Consider the following 20096-nt stretch of genomic DNA (forward strand, 5'->3'; position numbering starts at 1 on the left):
GTCAGGATTCCCTTTCCGTGCCCCTCCAGGCTTTGGGGATCAGCAGGTACCTCTAGCAGAGTGGGGCGACTTTCAGGAATCCAAGACGTAGAGTGAGGCCTCCCCAAGGAAGTTGTGCTGGCTCCCAGTGTCTTTACAGTCCTGTGATCCCGTGAGGGTTTGGGTGAGAATGGAAGAGAGGGAGCAGAAATATCACCTCTAAGATCTCTCCAATTGGCCGTTTAAAAACGCACGCCCCTCAGCACCCGGTTTCCCTTAACCTGCTCTGCTTCTTTCTTTTTCCTGCAGCACTTACTACCTAACATACTTGCTTATGGACTGAAGTGGGTCCCCCAAGCCACACACTGAGGTCATAAATCCCAGTACCTTGAATTGTGGATGTATTTGGAAATCGGACTTTTAAAGAGGTGATTCTGGTTAAATGAGGTAATATGGGTGGGTCCTAATCCATGTGCCTGGCGTCCTACAGGAAGAGATGAGGACACAGTCACAAAGGAAGCCTGTGGAGACACAGGGAGAAGGCGGCCACCTACGAGCTGGAGGAGAAACCAGCGCTGCCAACACCTTGATTTCAGACTTGAGGCCTCCAGAATTATGAGAAAATACGTTTCTGAGGTTCAAGCCCCCCAGTCTGTGGTATTTTCTAGGGCATCCTGAGCAAACTGATAAAATGCTATATGTCATTTATTGATTTCTTTATTTGTTCTTTTCTGACCACAACTGCTTTCCCCAATGTTAGACATGTTGGATTTTGTTCCCCAGTGCAACCTAAATGCACAGAAGACTGCCTGACATTCAATCATCTTTGGTACTTAGTAAATATTTGACATTCAGCAAATATTTGATGAACTTTTACCCCTGGCCACGATGGAACGACAGGAACTAGATTTAAACCTCCTGCCTGAAACAATTAAAAGTCTGGACAACATAGATGCAATCAACAGTTTTCAGACATTGGACATTGGTTTAAGACGATAATCCCTGAGAGCTGGGAAACAAACAATGTGAGCCCTGTGACAGCTCCAGCTGACGGCCTGGACAGTGTCCAGCCTGCGGCACGGGGAGGAGGGACCCAGACAGAGCCGGGGGCTTCTTGAGTTGAGGAGCTGGAACTGGAGTTTGAGGGAGCTGAGGCAGCTGGAGTCCACAGGTGGCCGGACCGCGACGGGTAGAGCCTGACTCAGTAGGGCCTTTCGGGAAAGAAAACGAAACAGCAGCAACTGGAGACGGGGAGGTACGTCCCCAGCACCCCCTCAGAGCTGACCCATGGCAAGGACGGCCTGACAGCAATGCTGGGTGAACATGGGACACCACTCAACCCCAGAAAGGAGCCAACTATTGAGATGCAGTAACGGCTGGATGTCGAGGGCCAGACACTTAGAGGCAGGCGGGTGTTTGGTGAGCAGTGAAGGAACTGGCCACGTAGCCACGTTGTGGACAGGGCACAGGGCGGTGCGGGCGATGGCATTGTCACCATCTTCAGCTCGTGGGGCCTGTGGAGCTTGTGGGGCCTTCGGGTCATTCCATGCCCTTCTGGAGCACCGTAGCACGTAAACGCATTTTGTGCAGGTCACCTCCACGAAGGAAGGTTGTCGCCTCCACTTCCAGATCTGCTCCCCAAGATGGTTTGGCTCGATGGCAGCATGATGAGGAGGTCAGGGCTGTCGCTGTGTGGCCTCAGGTGAGTCATTGCTGGGGAAATAAGACAGTCCTGCCGACAAAAGACTCTTCTGTACCAATACCGAAGACAGAAAACAATTCACTCCTGAGTAAGCACGGTCAGGTTTGCCTGCATGTACTGTAGCGTGAACGTGAGTACAAAGTCTGGAGAGAATTTCCACCAATTTAGACAGTAGTGCAGAAGAGAGAAGGAGAGGACCCACCTGTGAGGGGCTGCTAGGCAATCGCAGAGGAGTGAGCTTTTAGTCCCAAGTGGCGGGAGGCCTGAGACCTTGCACAGTAAAACCAAAAGACTTCTCCTTTTGTCAGACCTATTATATTTTCAAGGAGATGCCCCAAGGAGGAGAGGATGGAGAGGCAGCTGCTTCCTTCCTCTCTATTAACAAAACACATTTGATCATCTTACAGAGCCTCCATTTTCTCGGCTGCAAAATGGGCTCAGATCGTCCTCCTCAGAGTGTGTTGTTGACAGGTGACACCGTGTGCCCAGGGCGGACTCCCTGCCATCCCATCTCCCTTCCCCTCCATGTAGACTTCTGGGGTGGAGGGCTGGGGAGGCCAACCAGTCGGGCCCACCTGGATAGTCCAGAATCCCCTCGCCCCCCAGTGCCCTTTGCTGTCCCGGCCTGCTGCCATCCTGGCTGGTTTGTGTCACATGACTGCCCCTCAATTAGGACTATGTGTTAGGTAATGTGACCTCTTCCCAGACGTTTCAAGGGAGCGTGGCCTCCCAGCTCATGTCTGCTGGAGCCAGCTGTGATTGCCACTGATTGAGATTTTCATAGATTGAGCTTTTCCCTTGGAAAGCTAGACTCCCATAACAATCACGGAACCTTCTACAAAGAGTTCTGCTGTCAGTTAAACATTTTTGTTTGAGGAAGGCATGTCATCATTTCCACGTGTTAAGAAGCTGAAGCAAACATTTACTGCAAATGTTTTTGTAATGGTTTCTATTTCACTTGGATTGTGTTTTCGATCCAAGTGATGTTGATCAGACGATTGAGGGAGCTCGGTCCACTTGGAGTGACACCCATGGTGGCTCAGCCACTGTTGCTGACTTCCTGCCCCCACTCAGCAGGGCCTGGGGTCGGGTTCCTCCAGAAAAACCCCTCCCTCCTGCTTTTCTGTCTCTATCCACTGAAGCAAAGAAGCCCAAGCCTGGGGCTGTCATTAGATGAGACAAGCCACAGAGACATCAGCTCACCAGTCGCTCGGCCAGAAGCCTTTCAGGGGCCATCTGGTTCCACTGTCATCAGCTGAAATGCTTGCTTTCCTTTTCACTGACTTCAAAAACAACAACTATATGTGTACATCAATTTACTTTTGACATGTTCAGACACAGCACACTTCATCTAGGAGTCCAGAAGAGAACCAAATAGGCCCTTGCTCAGAAGTGCTGCCTGGACCCCACCTGGAATGACAGTGTACTGAGGTCTGAGGGCGGTCCACACTGGCTCGTCGGTCATTCACCTGGGCCTTAGTGGACGGTGTGCGTGCATGTGTCTGGGGTGGCAGCATGAATGTGTGTCTATGTCTGTCAGTCTACGGCTATGGTGTGTGCACGGTGTGGTATGTGTATGTATGTGTGGTGTGTGGCATGCATGCATGATGTATGTGGATGGGTACATACATGACAGGTGTATGCATGTGTGGTATATGTTTGTGTAGGCACTATGTTTATGGGTGTGTGTGTGATTATGTATGTGTGTGGTGTGTGACTATTTGCAACATGTATATATGTATGTGTGTGTGTTAGTCAGGGTTTTCCAGAGAAAAGAACTGATAAGATGATTATATATATATAATTATATATATATATATATATATATATATAGAGAGAGAGAGAGAGAGAGAGAGAGAAGGAGAGAGAGAGAAAGAGAGAGAGAGAGAGAGAGAGAGAGAGAGAGAGAGAGAGAGAGAATGGAAAAGAGATTTATTTTAAGGAGTTGGCTCAGGTGACTGGGAAGTCCAAAATCTGCAGGATGGACCATCAGGCTGGAGACCCACGAAAGAGTTGCTGTTCAAGTCTGAAGGCCATCTGCTGCCAGGATTCCTTCTTGCTCAGGGGAGATCAGGCTTTGTTCTATTCAGGCCTTCAACCAATTGGGCGAGGCCCACCTCAGTGGGAGAGCAATATGCTTTACTCAGAGTCCACTGATTTAAATGTTAATCTCATCCAAAAAACATCATCACAGTGACTTCCAGAATAATGTTTGGCCAAATATCTGAGTACCATGGCCCAGCCGTGTTGATAAATAAAATTAACTTTCAGAGTGTATTTGCATGTGTGTGGCACGTTGATGTGTGTGTCTATGGATAAGTGTGTGTATGTGTAGGCCTATGTGTGAATGAGTGTTTGTATGTGTGTGACTGCACATATGTGTGTGGTGTGTATGTGTATGAGTTTGTATGAATATATATGCATGTGGGATGCATCTATGTATATAAGTGGGTGTGGTGTTTGTACCTATGTGGGGTGTGTTTGTGTGTGTGGTGTATGAGTATATGTTTGCAGTGTGTACATGTATTTTGTGAGTGTGTATATGTGCGTGTGTGTGTGTTGGGGCTATTTTGTTCTTGTTTCTCCCAGTTGGATGACATAGGGAGTCTTGCAATCCCAGCTGTCCAGAACAGACTCTTTTCTGAGTTCTGCCCTTGAAACCTTCATGATTCCTCATGAGTGTTATAGGGTTCCCTTCTTAGGATTCAGTGAATCCGCGCCTGTGAGTATTTATTTTATGTGTCTGGCATGTAGTGAGCACTTGATAATAGCAGGTGTTGCTTTTGTTAACATTATGACATTTGAGATAGCAAGATACTGTTTAGTGCACAAGTGAGGAAGAGGGTAGTGAAATTTACTGAGCACCTACTATGCGCTAGAGCCTGTGTTTCTCTTCTTGTCTCACTGAAGAAATTAAAGATAAAGATGATGATAACAGTGATGGTGAGAAAGAGAAACAAGTAAATGATAGTGACTATGACAATGGCATTGATGATGGTGATAACCACAGGGGGAACATTCAGGGGGCTTCTTCTTGAGGGGAGCACCTCAGTTCTTCAGTGGGTGTGGAGGGGCTGGAGCAGGGATGGCAGAAGTCCTCAGAGCCTTCTCAGCATCTGGATACCCTCTTAGAGAGGTAGATTAGGTGGCACCAAGGGAAACAAATGTGGGATCCTGGGTCATGAGCTCAGCATTTCCATGTTGTGCAATTTCTCACAAAGATTTCTCTCCTATCAATTGAGAATGATGCCAATAACACTTGCCCCCACCCCACGTCACAGATGTCTTGATGGTGGGAGCTCATGTTATGTGATATGCAGCGGTTTTATAAGTATAAAAGATGTTTCCTACATGTACGAGCCTTGAGGCTAGGGAAAGTCTCCTCCACATGTCCTCCAGTGGCTAGCACGAAGTGCTGGCTGTTCTGAATGTTCTGAAAGGACTCTTCAGGGTCCAGGTTCAGATACCTGAATGGAGTGTCTGGGGATTTGAGACTGGGTGGGTGTGTTACTCGGGCTGCTATCACTAGTAACCACAGACGAGGGGCCTTCGACAGCAGACATTTATTTCTCAGAGTTCTGGAGGCTGGAAGTACAAGATCACGCTGCTGGCTGATTCGGTCCCTGCTGAGGGCTCTCTTCCTGGCGTGTGGACAGCCACCTTCTTCCTGTGTCTTCACGTGGTGGGGGGAGAGAGAGGTTTCTCTCAGTCTCTCCATAAAGGGACATTAATCTCATCATGAGGGCTCCACTCTCATGACCTACTTACTTCCCAAAGACTTCACATCCAAATGCCATTACACTGTGCGTTAGGGTTGCAGTATGAATTTGGGGAAGACACAGGTCATCCAGAGCAGTGGAGGAAGTGGGTCAGATAGCTTATATGGAAGATTTGTCTGCCAAAGCACCTCTAGGGAAGAGCCTTGCCCTCTGGCCTCACAGGGCCATCTGCCCAGAGCCCTAGTAGGACTGGTGCCCTGATGCCCCAACCTTCCCCTCTTCCCGGAGCCCCAAATCACCCTCTTTAAAGCGTCCAACCTTTCTCACCACAGCTGAGTTCAGGCTCCCACATGCCCACCTTTCCTCCTGCAGCGTATCCATTCCCCCACTCAGCTCAGGGACACCCAACATCTGAACTGGGGGCTCTTGGGACTGGTAATTTCCACTTGTGGGCGATGCTGCATTAGTGGATCAGGACAGTCACTGTCGTGGGCGACGACCAACCCATTTTTTAAAGAAACAAAACAGAGAAAAACCAGAGCACGTCCCTGAAACAGCAGCCGTTGTTTAGTGGAACTTTTGTCCCACAAGCAACGCATGTGAATCAAGGTGTCTGCACAGGTGCATGGCTGGGTCGTGATTTCTGAGAGGTTATGGAAAAGAAATTTGAACGCTGCCGCTTCAGGGGATGCCGAGAAGAAAAAGATTACCTCTCTGCTTTCAAGATGCCTCTAGGCGAGGTACAGAGACAGGAAGCTTGAGGTAAGAAAGGATACCCTCTGAGACCATCTTTGCCGAACATCTCTTTTTACAGCTCTGAAAAGTGAAGCCAAGAGAAGCAGAGACAGTTTCCTCAGGCCATCCAGTGGGCTTCTGCCTCCAGCCTCCCCCAGGCCTCCTCCTGGGATATAGGAAGCATCGTGTGAGAGGCAGACAGGATAATGTCTGTGAAAATGGACCTCTGAAAAATCTCTCCTCTGTGAAAATGAGCAAGCAGGCAAAAATTAGCAGGACCAACTTTTTGTGAACTCTGGAAGTTGACCAAAAGCTTGCAACAATTCTAGGAAAATTTATTCAAGAAAAATGGCTGGACCTTGATAAGAAGAACAAACTCTGTATTATTTTAACTTACCCTATTCCCATCCCCTTTTCTCTGGCTCTGTGGTTGCCTTGTGGTCCAGTAATCATACTCCTTGGTATTTACCCAAAGGAGTTGAAAATTTATGTCTGTCGGAACTCACATTCATGATGAAGGTCAGAAGTGGGGTGAGAGCATCCCCCCAATGTGTCAGGAACAAGACAAGGATGCCCATTTTCTCCACATCTATGCAACATTGTAGTGGAGGTTTTAGGCAGGGAGATGAAACAAGAAATAGAAATGAAGTCATTCACATTGTAAAGGAAGAAGTAAACCTATATTTACAAATGACATGATCCTGTATATAGAAAATCCTAAGGAACACACACACACACACACACACACACACACACACACACACACACACACACAGAGTATTAGACCTAATGAGTTCAGCAAGGTTGCAGGATACAAAATCAATCTACAAAAATCAATTGTATTTCTGTACAGTATCATTGAAGAAACCAAAGTTGAAACTAAGAAAACAATTCCATTTGCAATAGTACCAAAATGAATAAAATACTTAGGAATAAATTTAACAAAAGAAGTGTAAAACTTGTACATTGAAAACTATGAAATATCATTGAAAGAAATTAAAGCAACAGAATGAATTGGCTTTCTGACCCAACAATCCTTGGGTAAAGTACTATGAAAGGCTACAAAGTTGTTATATAAAAAAGAAAGAAAGAAAGAAATTAAAGAAGTCCTTAAATAAATTGAGAGACATCCCAAGTTCATAGATTGGAAGCTTTATTCTTGTTACGATGGCAATACTCCCCAAATTGATCCAGTCAGTGCAATCTCTATCAAAATCTTAGTTGGCATTTCTCAGACATTGACAAGCTGATCCTAAAATTCACATGGAAATGCAAGAGCCCAGAATAACCAAAGCAATCTTGGGGAAAAAAAATGTTAGAGGACTCGCACTACTTGATTTCAAAACTTATTACAAAGCTATGAGTTTTGTAGTACTCAAGAGTGTGGTACTGATACATGGATAGGCATATAGACCAATAAAATAGGTCTGAGAGTCCAGAAATCAACCATGACTTTTAAAAATTCAATGGTCAGAGAATGATATTTTCAACAAATGGTGCTGATAGAACTGTATATCCACATGCAAAAAAAAAAAAAAAAAAAAAGAATTTTGGACTCTATCTCATACCATATACAAAATTAAAGAGGTCAAATTTAAGAGTGTCTAAAATTTTAAAACTCTTCGAAGAAAACACAGGTTTCCTGACCAAGAATTAGAATTAGATAATGATTTCTTAGTTATGACATCTTAAGCCCAAGAAACCAAAGAAAAGTAGATTAATTGGACTTCATCCAAATAAAAAACTGTTCTGCTTCAAAGGACATGGTAAAGAAAGTGAAACGAAATCCATCATATGGGAGAAAGTACTTACAAATCACATACCTGATAAGTTTCTAGTATCCAGAATATACATATAAAGAACTCGTACAATTGAGTAATAAAAGAACAAATAATCCCATTTACAATGTGCAAATGATTTTACTAGACATTTCCCCAAAGAAGATACACAGATGACCAACAGGCTCATGAAAAGATGCCTACTGCCATTAGTCATTACGGAAATGCAAATCAAAGCCACACGAGACCACATCACACCCCGTAGGGGGGCTGACTACAGTCAAAAAGACAGACAGTAATAGTTTTAGTGAGGATGTGGAAAAACTGCACCCTTGTGCACTGCTCGTGGGGACGTAAATGGTGCAGCCGCTTCAGGAAACTCTTCCTCAGGGATGTAAACATGGTGTTACCATATACCCCAGCAGTTTCATTCCTGAACATATGTCTAAGAGAACTGAGGACATACGTTCACACAAAAACTTGGATTCAAATGTTCACAGAAGCACTAGTCATAATAGCCAAACGTGGAGACACCCTAAGTGCCCATTGCTGAAGCCAGGACCTCTGGCTGCGGCCACCCCGCGGTGGGGCTGTGCCCTTCCTGCTGTGGGATGTGTGCTTCTTGCTTCTGTTCCAACTGAGAGATCACTTGGCCTGATCCTGCATTCATCAAGGATGTAGCACAGAGGGAGAGAGGACACGCATGGTATCCACGGTGAGTGGGTGCTCCCACTCTAAAGCAAAGTGTGGTGCTGGTTGGAAGGGCTGGGGTGGGAGGGGTGGCCTGACAGGCTCTGGGGCTGGGAGTTTGGGCAGCTGCCTGGCCTAGGAACCTTGCCCAATCCTGTAAACCTGCTCAGCCTCAGAGCTGAAGCCCGTTCTCCGTGAAGATGAGGACGTGGCCCTAGGGTCCAGAACAGGCCCACCTGACCAGCCCAGGGTCAGCCAGCCCTGGGGATGCTCTGTTTCTGCAGCCAGTCTGCAAATGCACACTGGGCACCCTCTCTGAGCCAGGCCCTCTGTGCCCTGGGAGGAGGAGGCCTGGGGCCCAGCCTGTAGGAGCTCAGGTTTGATCAATCGGGCAGTGGAACAAAGAAATCTGGAGTGTCAGAGGTACAGTTGGAGCCCAGGGGACCCAAAGTTCTCCGCGGGACCTTGGAGGATGTGAGCCAGAGCCATGTTCTATTTCTTTGGATTTTTTTGGTAACTTTTTTTTTTTTTTTACTGATTTCTTCCTTCCTTCCTTCCTTCCTTCCTTCCTTCCTTCCTTCCTTCCTTCCTTCCTTCCTTCCTTCCTTCCTTCCTTCCTTCCTTCCTTTCTTTCTTTCTTTTATTAGTTTCAGGGGCACAAGACAAAGTAATACTTAGACGTTTATCATTTATATCCCTCACACTGTGTGAACTCCCCTCCCCCCATCCACTATCCCTCTGACATCACAGAGCCATTACATTTCCACTGTCTCTATTCCTAATGCTGTACTCCGCTTCTTGTAAGTATATACATATATCTATCTATCTATCTATCTATCTATCTATCTATCTATCTATCTATATATATATCTATATATATATATAAAATTATAGTTGGCATTCATCATTGTTCAGCTTCAGGTGTCCAGTGCAGTGATCAGGCATCTACATCATCCCAGAGGTGGTCTCCCAAATGGGACAAGTGTCCATCGGATACCCTACAAAATCTTTACAACATTATTGATTACATTCCCCAAATTAATTTTCAAACCCCGTGGCCATCTTGTGGTTACTGACTGTTTTCTAATCCCCTCACCTTCCCCCTTATCCCCACCCCCCTCCCCGCCCATCTAACAACCCTCAGTTTTTCCTCTATGTCTTCAAAACTGTTTCTGATTAGTTCATTCACTTCTTTTCTTTATATTCCACATGTAAGTGAGATCATATGGTATTTGGCTTTCTCTGTCTGACTTATTTCACTCAACATAATGTTCTCTAGGTCCATCCATGTTGTTGCAAATGGTAAGATTTCTTTCTTCTTTATGGCTGCATAATACTCCATTGTATAAATGTACCACAGTTTCTTAATCCAGTCATCTACCGATGGGCATTTCGGTTGTTTCCATGTCTTGGCTATTGTGTATAGTGCTGCAATAAACATAGGAGTGCATAAAGATTTTTGAATTAGAGTTTTGGATTTCTCTGGATAGATATCTAGGAGTGGAATTGCTGGATCATAAGGTAGTTCCATTTTCAGATTTTTGAGATACCTCCATACTGTTTTCCATAGTGGATGCACCAATCTGCAATCCCACCAACAGTGCACAAGCGTTCCCTTTTCTCCACATCTGCGTCAGCACTTGCTGTTTATTGATTTATTGATGATAGCCATTTTGACTGGGGTGAGGTGGTATCTTATTGTGGTTTTTATTTGCATTTCTCTGATTGTTAGTGAGGTTAAGCATTTCTTCATATGTCTGTTTGCCATCTGTATGTCCTTTTTAGAAAAATGTCTCTTCATGTCCTCTGCCCATTTTTTAATTGGGTCGTTTGTTTTTTTGGAGTTGAGTTGAGTGAGTTTTTTTTATAAATTTGTGGTATTAACCCCTTATCAGATATATCATTGGCAAATATCTTTTCCCATTCAGTAGGATCCCTTTTTGTTTTATTGATGGTTTCCTTTGCTGTAAAAAAACTTTTTAGTTTGATGTAATCCCAATCGCACATGTTTATTTTTTCTCTTACTTCCCTCGCGTGAGGGGATATATCAGTAAAAATCTTACCCCAGATAATGTCTGTGAAGTTTCTTCCTATATTTTCTTCTAGGAATTTTATGGTTTCAGATCTTACATTTAAGTCTTTAAGCCATTTTGAATTTATTTTTGTATATGGTGTAAGGAGGTGGTCCAGCTCCATTTATTTTCATGTGTCTGTCCAGGTTTCCCAGCACCATTTATTGAATAGACTGTCTTTACCCCACCGTACATTCTTGCTTCCATTGCCGTAGATTAAATGGTCATATAGGCATGGATTCATTTCTGGACTCTCTGTTCCATTGATCTATGTGTCTGTTTTTATGCCAGTACCATGCTGTTTTGATTACTGTAGCCTTGTAGTATAATTTGATGTCAGGTATTGTTATACCTCCCACTTTGTTCTTGTTTCTCAAGATTGCTGAGGCTATATGGGGTCTTTTATGGTCCCATATAAATTTTAGGATTATATGTTCTATTTCTGTGAAAAACATCGTTGGTAGTTTGATAGGAATTGCGTTGAATATGTATATTGCCTTAGGCAGTATGGACGTTTTAACTATATTAATTCTTCCTATCCATGAACATGGTATGTGTTTCCATCTATTTGTATCTTCTTTCATTTCTTTCTTCAGTGTCTTATAATTTTCTGAGTACAGATCTTTTACTTCTTTGGTCAAATTTATTCCCAGGTATTTTATAGTCTTTGGAGCAATTGTAAATGGGATTGTTTTTTAAATTTCTCCTTCTGATGTTTTATTATTGGTATATACAAATGCAACTGATTTCTGAATATTAATTTCGTATCCTGCTACTTTACTAAATTCATCTATCAGCTCTAATAGTTTCTTGGTGGAGTTTTTAGGGTTCTTTATATATAGTATCATATCATCTGCATATAATGACAATTTTACTTCCTCCTTACCGATTTGGATGCCTTTTATTTCTTTTTCTTGTCTGATTGCCATGGCTAGAACTTCCAGCACTATGTTGAATAGAAGTGGAGAAAGTGGGCAACCTTGCCTTGTTCCTGATCTTAAGGGGAATGGTTTTAGCTTTTCCCCATTGAGTATGATGTTAGCTGTGGGTTTATCATATATGGCCTTTATTACGTTGAGATATGATCCCTCTATTCCCACTTTCTTAAGGGTTTTTATCATAAATGGCTGCTGGATTTTATCAAATGCTTTTTCAGCATCTATTGATATGACCATGTGCTTTTTATTTTTCATTTTGTTAATGTGGTGTATCGCATTAATTGAGTTGCGGATGTTGAACCACCCTTACATACCAGGGATGAATCTCACTTGATCATGGTGTGTGATCTTTTTAATGTATTGCTGACGTCTGTTCACTAATATTTTGTTGAGGATTTTTGCATCTATGTTCATTAGAGATATCGGCCTGTAGTTTTCTTTTTTTGTGGTGTCTTTGTCTGATTTTGGGATCAGGGTGATAGTGGCTTCATAAAAAGTGTTTGGGAGTCCTCCCTCCTTCTGGATTTTTTGGAAGAGTTTGAGGAGAACAGGTGATAATTCTTTTTTGAACATTTTGTAAAATTCCTCTGTAAAGCCATCTGATCCAGGGCTTTTGTTTGTTGGGAGATTGTTGATTACTGATTCAATTTCCATGGTGGTAATCAGTCTATTCAGGTTTTCTGTTTCTTCTTGAGTTAGCCTTGGAAGGTTGTATGCTTCTAGAAAATTGTCCATTTCTTCCAGATTGTCAAATTTGTTGGCATATAGTTGCTCATAGTGATTTCTTAAAATTTTTTGTATTTCTGCGGTGTCTGTTGTCACTTCTCTTTCATTTCTGATTTTATTAATTTAGGTCCTCTCTCTCTTTTTTTTAATGAGTCTGGCTAAAGGTTTGTTGATGTTGTTTATCTTCTCTAAGAACCAACTCTTGGAGTCATTGATCTTTTGTATTGTTTTTCTGGTTTCTATTTCACTTATTTCCACTCTGATCTTTATTATCTCCTTCCTTGCACTCCCTTTTGGCTTATTCTGTTCTTTTTCCAGATCCCTTACGTGTGAAGGTAAACTGTTGATTAGTGATGTTTCTTGTTTGTTTAGGTAGGCTTGCAATGCTATGAATTTCTCCCTTAGGACTGCTTTTGCGGCATCCCATAGATTTTGGGTTGTCGTGTTTTCATTTTCATTTGTCTTGAGATATCTTTTGATTTCTTCCTTGATCTCCTGGTTGACTCATTCATTATTTAGTAACATGTTATTCAGCCTCCATGAATTGGTGTGTCTTCCAGTTTTATTCCTGTAGTTCATTTCTAATTTCATAGCACTGTGGTCAGAGAAGACAATTGGTATGATTTCAATTTTTTTAAATTTATTGAGACTTGTTTTGTGGCCTAACATATGGTCTATCTTGGAAAATGTTCCATGTGCACTTGAGAAGAACGTGTATTCTGCAGCTTTGGTATGAAATGCTCTGAAAATATGGATTAAATCCAAGGGGTCCAATGTGTCATTTAAGGCTGTTGTTTCCATATTGATTTTCTGCCTGGAAGACCTGTCCCTTGTTGTCAGAGGTGTGTTGAAGTCCCCCACTATGATAGTGTTACTGTTGATCTCTGTCTTTATGTCAGTCAATATCTGTTTAATATATTTAGGTGCTCCTATGTTGGGTGCATAGATGTTTACTAGGGTTATGTCCTCTTGTCGGATCGATCCCTTTATTATTATATAGTGCCCATGTTTGTCTTTTAATATGTTCTTCATTTTAAAGTCTATTTTGTCAGATATAAGTATTGCAACTCCAGCTTTTTTCTCATTTCCATTTGCATGAAATATCTTACTCCAACCCTTCACTTTCAGCCTGTGTGTGTCTTTTGATCTGAGGTGAGTCTCTTGTACACAACATACACAAGGGTCTTGCTTTCTTATCCACTCAGCCACCCTATGTCTCTTGATTGGAGCATTTAATCCGTTTACATTTAAAGTGATTATTGATAGGTACATAATTATTGCCATTTTTAAATTTGTAGTTAGATTGTTTTCATCTTTCTTCTATTTACAGAAGTCCTTTTAGTATTTCTTGTATTGCTGGCTTGGTGGTAATAAATTCCTTTAGCTTTTTCTTTTCAGGGAAGCTCTTTATCTCTCCATCAACTTAAAATGATAGCCTTGCTGGATAAAGCAATCTAGGTTGTAGGCCTTTGTTTTCCATCACTTTGAGTATCTCCTGCCACTCCCTCCTGGCCTTCAATGTTTCTGTAGAAAAGTCATGTGATAGTCTTATGGGAGTTCCCTTGTATGTAACCTTCTGTATTTCTCTTGCTGCTTTTAGGATTCTCTTTATATTTAACCTTTGCCATTTTAACTATAAGGTGTCTTGGTGTGGACCTGTTTGGGTTTATCCTGGTTGGAACTCTCTGCACTTCCTGGACTTGTATGTTGGTTTCCTTCATCAGGTTAGGGAAGTTTTCAGACATTACTTCAAATATGTTCTCAATCCCTTGCTTCCTCTCTTCACCTTCTGGTATTCCTATCATGCACATGTTGTTGCGTTTGATGTTATCCCAGAGGTCTCTTAAACCATTTTCATTGTTTTTTATTCTTTTTTCTTTCTGTTGTTCTGTTTGGGTGACCTCTGCTGACTTGTCTTCTAAGTCGCTGATTCGATCCTCTGCTTCATCTAACCTGCTGTTAATTCCTTTAAGTGATTTCTTTATTTTGGTAATTGTGTTCTGTAGTTCTAACTGGTTGTTCATTATGATTTCTACATCCTTCTTTATGTCGTCTGTAAGATCCTTAAACATTCTTATCAACGGTGTTCTGAACTCTGTCTCTGATAGGTTGGTTACCTCTGTTTCTTTTGGTTCCACTTCTGGAGGTTACTTCTGTTCTTTTATTTGGGACATGTTTCTTTGTTTCCCCATTCTGGCTGACTCTCTGTGTTTGCTTCGATGTATTAGGTAGATCCCCTAGAGTTCTTAGTTCTTGCTGGGTTATGTTATGTAGTATGTGTCCTTTATATTTGACTTGCACTATTTCGTTCTTCTCCTCTGCATGTGCTCCAAAGGTGACTCTTGTGTTGTGTCTATTGTCCTGTTAAAGAAGATCTTTAATTGCTTTTCGCTTGTGAGTAGGTGGGGTTAACTCCTAGGCTGACTAGTTGTGAGACTTGGCTCTGCCCACCGCAGGGTGTTCTGCTGCGTGAGGGTTGACCACTTAAATGTGGTTTGGCCTCTATGGGTTCTTGTGCCTGTAGAGAATTCCCTCTGGGTGTGTGACTTGTAGGTCAAACCCGGTAGTACTCTGGTTTGGTCTGGAGTTGGCCTCTGGATATGTTGAATCTTGTGCCTCTTAAGCTGGGCCCTGTACTATCATACTGCACAAGATGTTTTTTCCTAGCTTTTAGACAAGCATGACTTTGATCCTTTTTTTTCCTTTGATTTTTCTCTCTTCTTCTGGGGAACTGGTTCTGGAGCAAGTACCTCTTGTGGAGTTCTATTTTCTTGAAGGTAGTCTGCAGTTCTGTGGCCCCACAGCTGCCTCGGTCCTTCTTCAGACACAGCAGCGAAGGTCTGGCCCACACACGCTGGACATTGCCAAACGAGAATGACCAAGTGGGACAGCTGAGGGACAGCCCCACCACAAAGGTCCCCAATCCCTCCTCATTATAACCACCCCACGAAACTTGGGCAGTGGGGTACACAACTTGCAATGCCAGACACCAGTGCTGCCGCCTTCTTTGGATTTTTTAAAGGGCAACTTGTATTTTGTTTTTACCATTTTATTATTTATTTATTTGTTTATTTGTTTATTTATTTACTTATTTATTTGTTGACATTCAATATTTTTTATATTAGTTTCAGGTGTACAGCATAGTGGTTAGACATTTGTATAATTTAAGAAGTGATCCCCCTGACTAGTCTAGTACCCACCTGGCACTATACATATTAATAATTATTACCATATTATTGATTATATTGCCTATGCTTTACTTTACATCCCCATGATTATTTTGTAACTGCCAATTTGTATTTCTTAATGCCTTCACCTTTTTCACCCTGTCCCCCAAATCCCCTCCCATCTATCACACTGATAAATCTAGTGCCCATCTGACACCATACATAGATATTACTATATTATTGACTATATTCCTTATGCTATACCCTACATCCACATAACAACTTTGTAACAACCAATTTGTTCTTCATCCCTTCCCCTGTTTCATCCCCCCAACCCCTCTACCATCTGGTAACCATCAAAATGTTCTCTGTATCTATGAGTTTGTTTCTGTTTTTTTCGTTTATTTTGTTCTTTAGATTCCACGTATAAGAGAAATCACATTTCATCTGTCTTTATCTGTCTGACGTACTTCACTCAGCACAATACCATCCAGGTCCATCCATGCCACTGCAGATCGCATTCCTTTTCACAGCCGAACAATATTCCATTGTATAATATATATGTACCACTTTCTCTTTATCCATTCTTCTTTCAACGGACACCCAGGCTGCCTCCACGTCTTGGCCATTGTAAACAATGCTGCAATGAACATATGGATGCACAAGTCCCCTCGAAGTAGCATTTTGTAGGTTTCTTCAGATAAATATGCAGAAGTGGGATTACTGGGTCCTTCTTTGTGTCTTGTTACAGCTTTTGTTTTAAAGTCTATTTTGTCTGGTATAAGTATTGCTACCCCAACTTTTTCTTTGCTTGTTTCCATTTTCATAAAATATCTTTTCCATCCCTTTACTTTCTGTCCATGTGTATCTTTCAATCTGAAGTGAGTCTCTCGTAGGCAGCATATACCGTAGGATTTTGTTTTCTTATCCAGTCAGCCCTCCTATGTCTTTAGATTGGAACATTTAATCCATTTACATTGGAAGTAATTGCTGATAGATATGTAGTTATTGCCATTTTATTCATAATCTTTATCTTTTTCCATCTTAAAGAAGTCCCTCTAACATACCTTGTAATATTGGTTTGGTGTGATGAACTTCTTTAGCTTTTTCTTGTCTGGGAAGCTCTTTATCAGTCCATTGATTTTACCTTGCTGGGTAGAGTACCCTTGGTTGTAGGTCCTTGCTTTTCATCATTAGATATTTTGTGCCAATCCTTTCTGGCCTGCAAAATTTCTATTGAGAGATCAGCTGACAGTCTTATCGGAGCTCCCTTGTAAATAACTAACTGCTTTTCTCTTGCTGCTTTTAGGATGCTCTTTTTGTATTTATCTTTTGCCTTTGTAATTATAATGTGTCTTGGTGTGGGCCTGTTTGGGTTTATCCTGTTTGGGACTCTCTGTACTTCCTGGACTTCTATGTCTATTTCCTTCACCAGCTTAGGAAAGTTTTCAATCATTGTTTCTTCAGATAGGTTCTCAAACCCTTGCTTTCTCTCTTCCCCTTCTGGTACCCCTATGATGTGAATGTTGTTATGCTTGATGTTATCCCAGTGGTCTCTTAAACTATCCTCATTTTTTTGGATTCTTTTTTCTTTTTGCTGTTATCATTGGCTGTTTTCTGCTATCTTGTCCTCCAAATCACTGATTCAATCCTCTGCTTCATCTAGCCTGCTGGTGATTCCTTCTAGTACACTCTTCATTTCTGTTATTCTATTCTTCACTTTTGACTGGTTCTATTTTTATGGCTTCCATGTCCTTTTTTATGCTTGCTATCTCTTTGTTGAAGTTCTCACTAAGTTCCTTGTGCATCCTATAACCACTGTTTTGAACTCTATCTCTGGTAGGTTGCTTGCCTCCATTTTGTTTAGTTCTTTTCCTGAAGTTTTCTCCTGTTTTTTCATTTGGAACATATTTCTTTGCTTTCCTCATTTTGGCTTCCTCTCTGTGTTTGTTCCTATGCGTTAGGTAGATCTGCTATTTCTCCCAGTCTTGACCAGGTGGCTTATATAATAGGTACCCTGTGGGGCCCTAGCACAGTCTCCCTGGTCAAATGAGCTGGGTGCTCCAGCAGTGTCCCTTGTGTGGGTTGTGTGTGCCCTCCTGTTATAGTTGAGCCTTGGTTGCTATTGGCACATAAATGAGTGCAATTAACTCTCAGGCTGATTGTCTGTGGGGTTTGGCCACATCCACAGTTTACGGACTGCTGTGCAGGAGGCTTACCCCACTGAGTGAGATTCGCTCTAGCAGGCTCTGGTGCCTCTTGAGACCCCCCTTTGGATGTGCCATTTGTGGGGCTAATTTGGCAGTGCTCTGCTATGGTCTAAAGCCAATCTCCAAGTATGTTGGTTTGAGGACTCTGGCAAGGGGCTCTGTTGCAGTCCCAGGTCAGCTACTGCCTGTGACTGGCCAGGGACTACCTGATAAGAGCTACAAAGCGATCCATGGTTTTTCACTGCCTGTCCTGGACATGGAGGCATGTGGGAGAGGCCACGCTATGAACTGAGAACATCTGCCACCAGTACCGGGCCTGGGGTAACTCTGTAAAAAACCAGGACACCCTGAGGCCTACCTGCCAGCTGCCTTAAGGTTCAGCTGCTGATAAAGCTTCGTGCAGTATACGAGTTGGGTGAGGTGGGGTCTCAGAGAGTCTCTAGAGTGGGAAGAGTTGTGGTCACCAGGTAAATGTAAATTCTGGTTTGGTGTCAGTGCTGAGCCTGGAGCTACTCAGCAAAAGTCTCAGAGCACACCAAGACCAGTCACTGTCCACCTGGGGTGTGTAGGACTCTAATCGTTTTCTAAGAAAGAGTACGATGCAGGTGGGGTCTGACTGCTCTTGGAGAAAGTGCCTCCAGCACTGGGGAAGTTGGGTGAGATGGTATTCCAATGAGTCAGCAGGGCAGAGCTGCGGAGCTCGCCAGGCCAATCAGATTCAGATTTGGTTATAAACGTAGGGGGCGGGCTCAACAGGGTAAACATGGCGCCTGCCTGTCAGCTACACGAGAGGAGGACCTCCTCACAGGGACATGGCGATTGTCCTCCAGCCCTAAACCTGAAGTGACACAACTCAGTCTGCACCCCCATACGTCTCCGACGACCCCAAGTCACCATCCTTCCACTGGAGCCCAAGGTGAGTGCCTGCGAGTGAGGGAGTCTGTGCGCGGCCGTTTAAGAGGACGTCTGGGTTTCTCGCCACTTCTCTCCCACCCGTGTGGTTAGAATCCCCACTGTTTTTCAGTCAGATGTTGTAAGGGCTCCTCTCTCCATACCGGGCTGGGGAACCTGGAGTAGGGGGCTGGGGTCCCTTGCTCCTCTGCAGGGGAAACTAGGGCTGAGATATTCCTCCCAGTTCTTAACCGCCACACGGAGGTTTGGGCCTGTTCCATATCTCCGCCCCTCCTACCAGTCTCGACATGGCTGCTTCTTTACAGTTTTAGTTACAGGACTTCTGTTTGGCTAGATTTCAGATGGTTCTCCAGGTTGGCTGTTCTGTAATTTAGTTGTAATTTTCATGTATTCACGAAGGACACAAGCGCTGTGTTTACTCCGCAATCTTGGATTTCTCTGCCAGAGCCGCATTCTGAGGCCACATCCCAATGGTCTGTGAAAGAGGAGATAGAAGTTATCCCAGAAATAAAGTGTGCACGTGTGTGCCCGTGTGACTGTTTCCTGGACAGAGGGAGGAACCTGCCCGTGAACTTGGCCTAGGACTTGCCTGCAGCCTGCTGAAGCACTGACACAGACGGCTGCCTGCGCCCACCTGGACGCAGTGCCTGTAACACGTGGATGGCCAATTAGAGCTCCAGCCGCCCTGGAGGATGGTGATTTCCAGGTGTTGGGTCCAGTGCTGCAGAGCCGATTTATATGAGATGTTAATGAGAACCAGAGGAAACCCAGGTCACTGTGGGAAATTGCTATCGATGTGGCCAAGCCGGGTGGCGGGCTGGCCCATGAGGGGTGCCAGAACCCCACAGTTCCTCGCAGGCCCCCACCTCCATAGCCGGCAAGTGGCCTGGGGGTCAGCTGGGCTGTCTCAAGCCAGGAGACAGGGCTGCGTCAGCTGCACAGACCAGAACTTTCTAGCCTCCTCTCTCTGCCCTTGTGGAGAGGACGCACTCAGCACTGACAGTCCAGCCCCTCCAGGCTGGTGCTGTCTCAGGCGTGCGGGAGCAGTAGGTCAGAGTCACCAGTGCCGCTGGGGCAGCCCCTCCCCCAATTCCTCAAGGCCCCCTAAGACAATTCCAGGCAGGGCCAGCTTCTGCTCAGAAGGATACAGGCCACAAAGATGTCCACACCTAAATCCCCAAACCTGTGACTATGTTACCTTACACGGCATAGGGTCCTTGCCGGAGTGCTTCCGTTAGGGATCTGGAGATGGGGACGTGATCTGGATTATCCACAGAGGCCCAGTGTCGTCACAGGGATCCTCACAGGGTAAAGAGGGAGGCGAGAAGGTCCGGGTCAGAGTGGTGTGACCTGACAAAGACCTGACAGGCCTTTGCTGGCTTTGAAGACAGGGGGAGGAGTGCAGGTGTCTCTAGAAGCTGGAAAAAGCCAGGAAATGGCTTCTTTTGAGCTTCCAGGAAGAACCAGC

The 20096-nt window shown here is 43.9% G+C and overlaps 2 long non-coding RNA genes across 2 annotated transcripts; both read left to right on the top strand.

Moving 5' to 3' along the window:
• Positions 1 to 932: 932 nt before the first annotated feature.
• On the top strand, positions 933 to 6828 carry LOC117024097 (uncharacterized). Its single transcript, XR_004423306.1, has 3 exons — positions 933 to 1234; positions 1570 to 1681; positions 6215 to 6828. It is a non-coding gene; the product is annotated as an uncharacterized LOC117024097 (long non-coding RNA).
• An 860-nt stretch (positions 6829 to 7688) lies between these two features.
• LOC117024098 (uncharacterized) lies at positions 7689 to 19726 on the top strand. Its single transcript, XR_004423307.1, has 3 exons — positions 7689 to 8628; positions 18473 to 18632; positions 19028 to 19726. It is a non-coding gene; the product is annotated as an uncharacterized LOC117024098 (long non-coding RNA).
• Positions 19727 to 20096: the final 370 nt, after the last annotated feature.

The sequence above is a fragment of the Rhinolophus ferrumequinum genome, chromosome 6 (genome assembly GCF_004115265.2).
Source record: "Rhinolophus ferrumequinum isolate MPI-CBG mRhiFer1 chromosome 6, mRhiFer1_v1.p, whole genome shotgun sequence".
NCBI lineage: Eukaryota > Metazoa > Chordata > Mammalia > Chiroptera > Rhinolophidae > Rhinolophus > Rhinolophus ferrumequinum.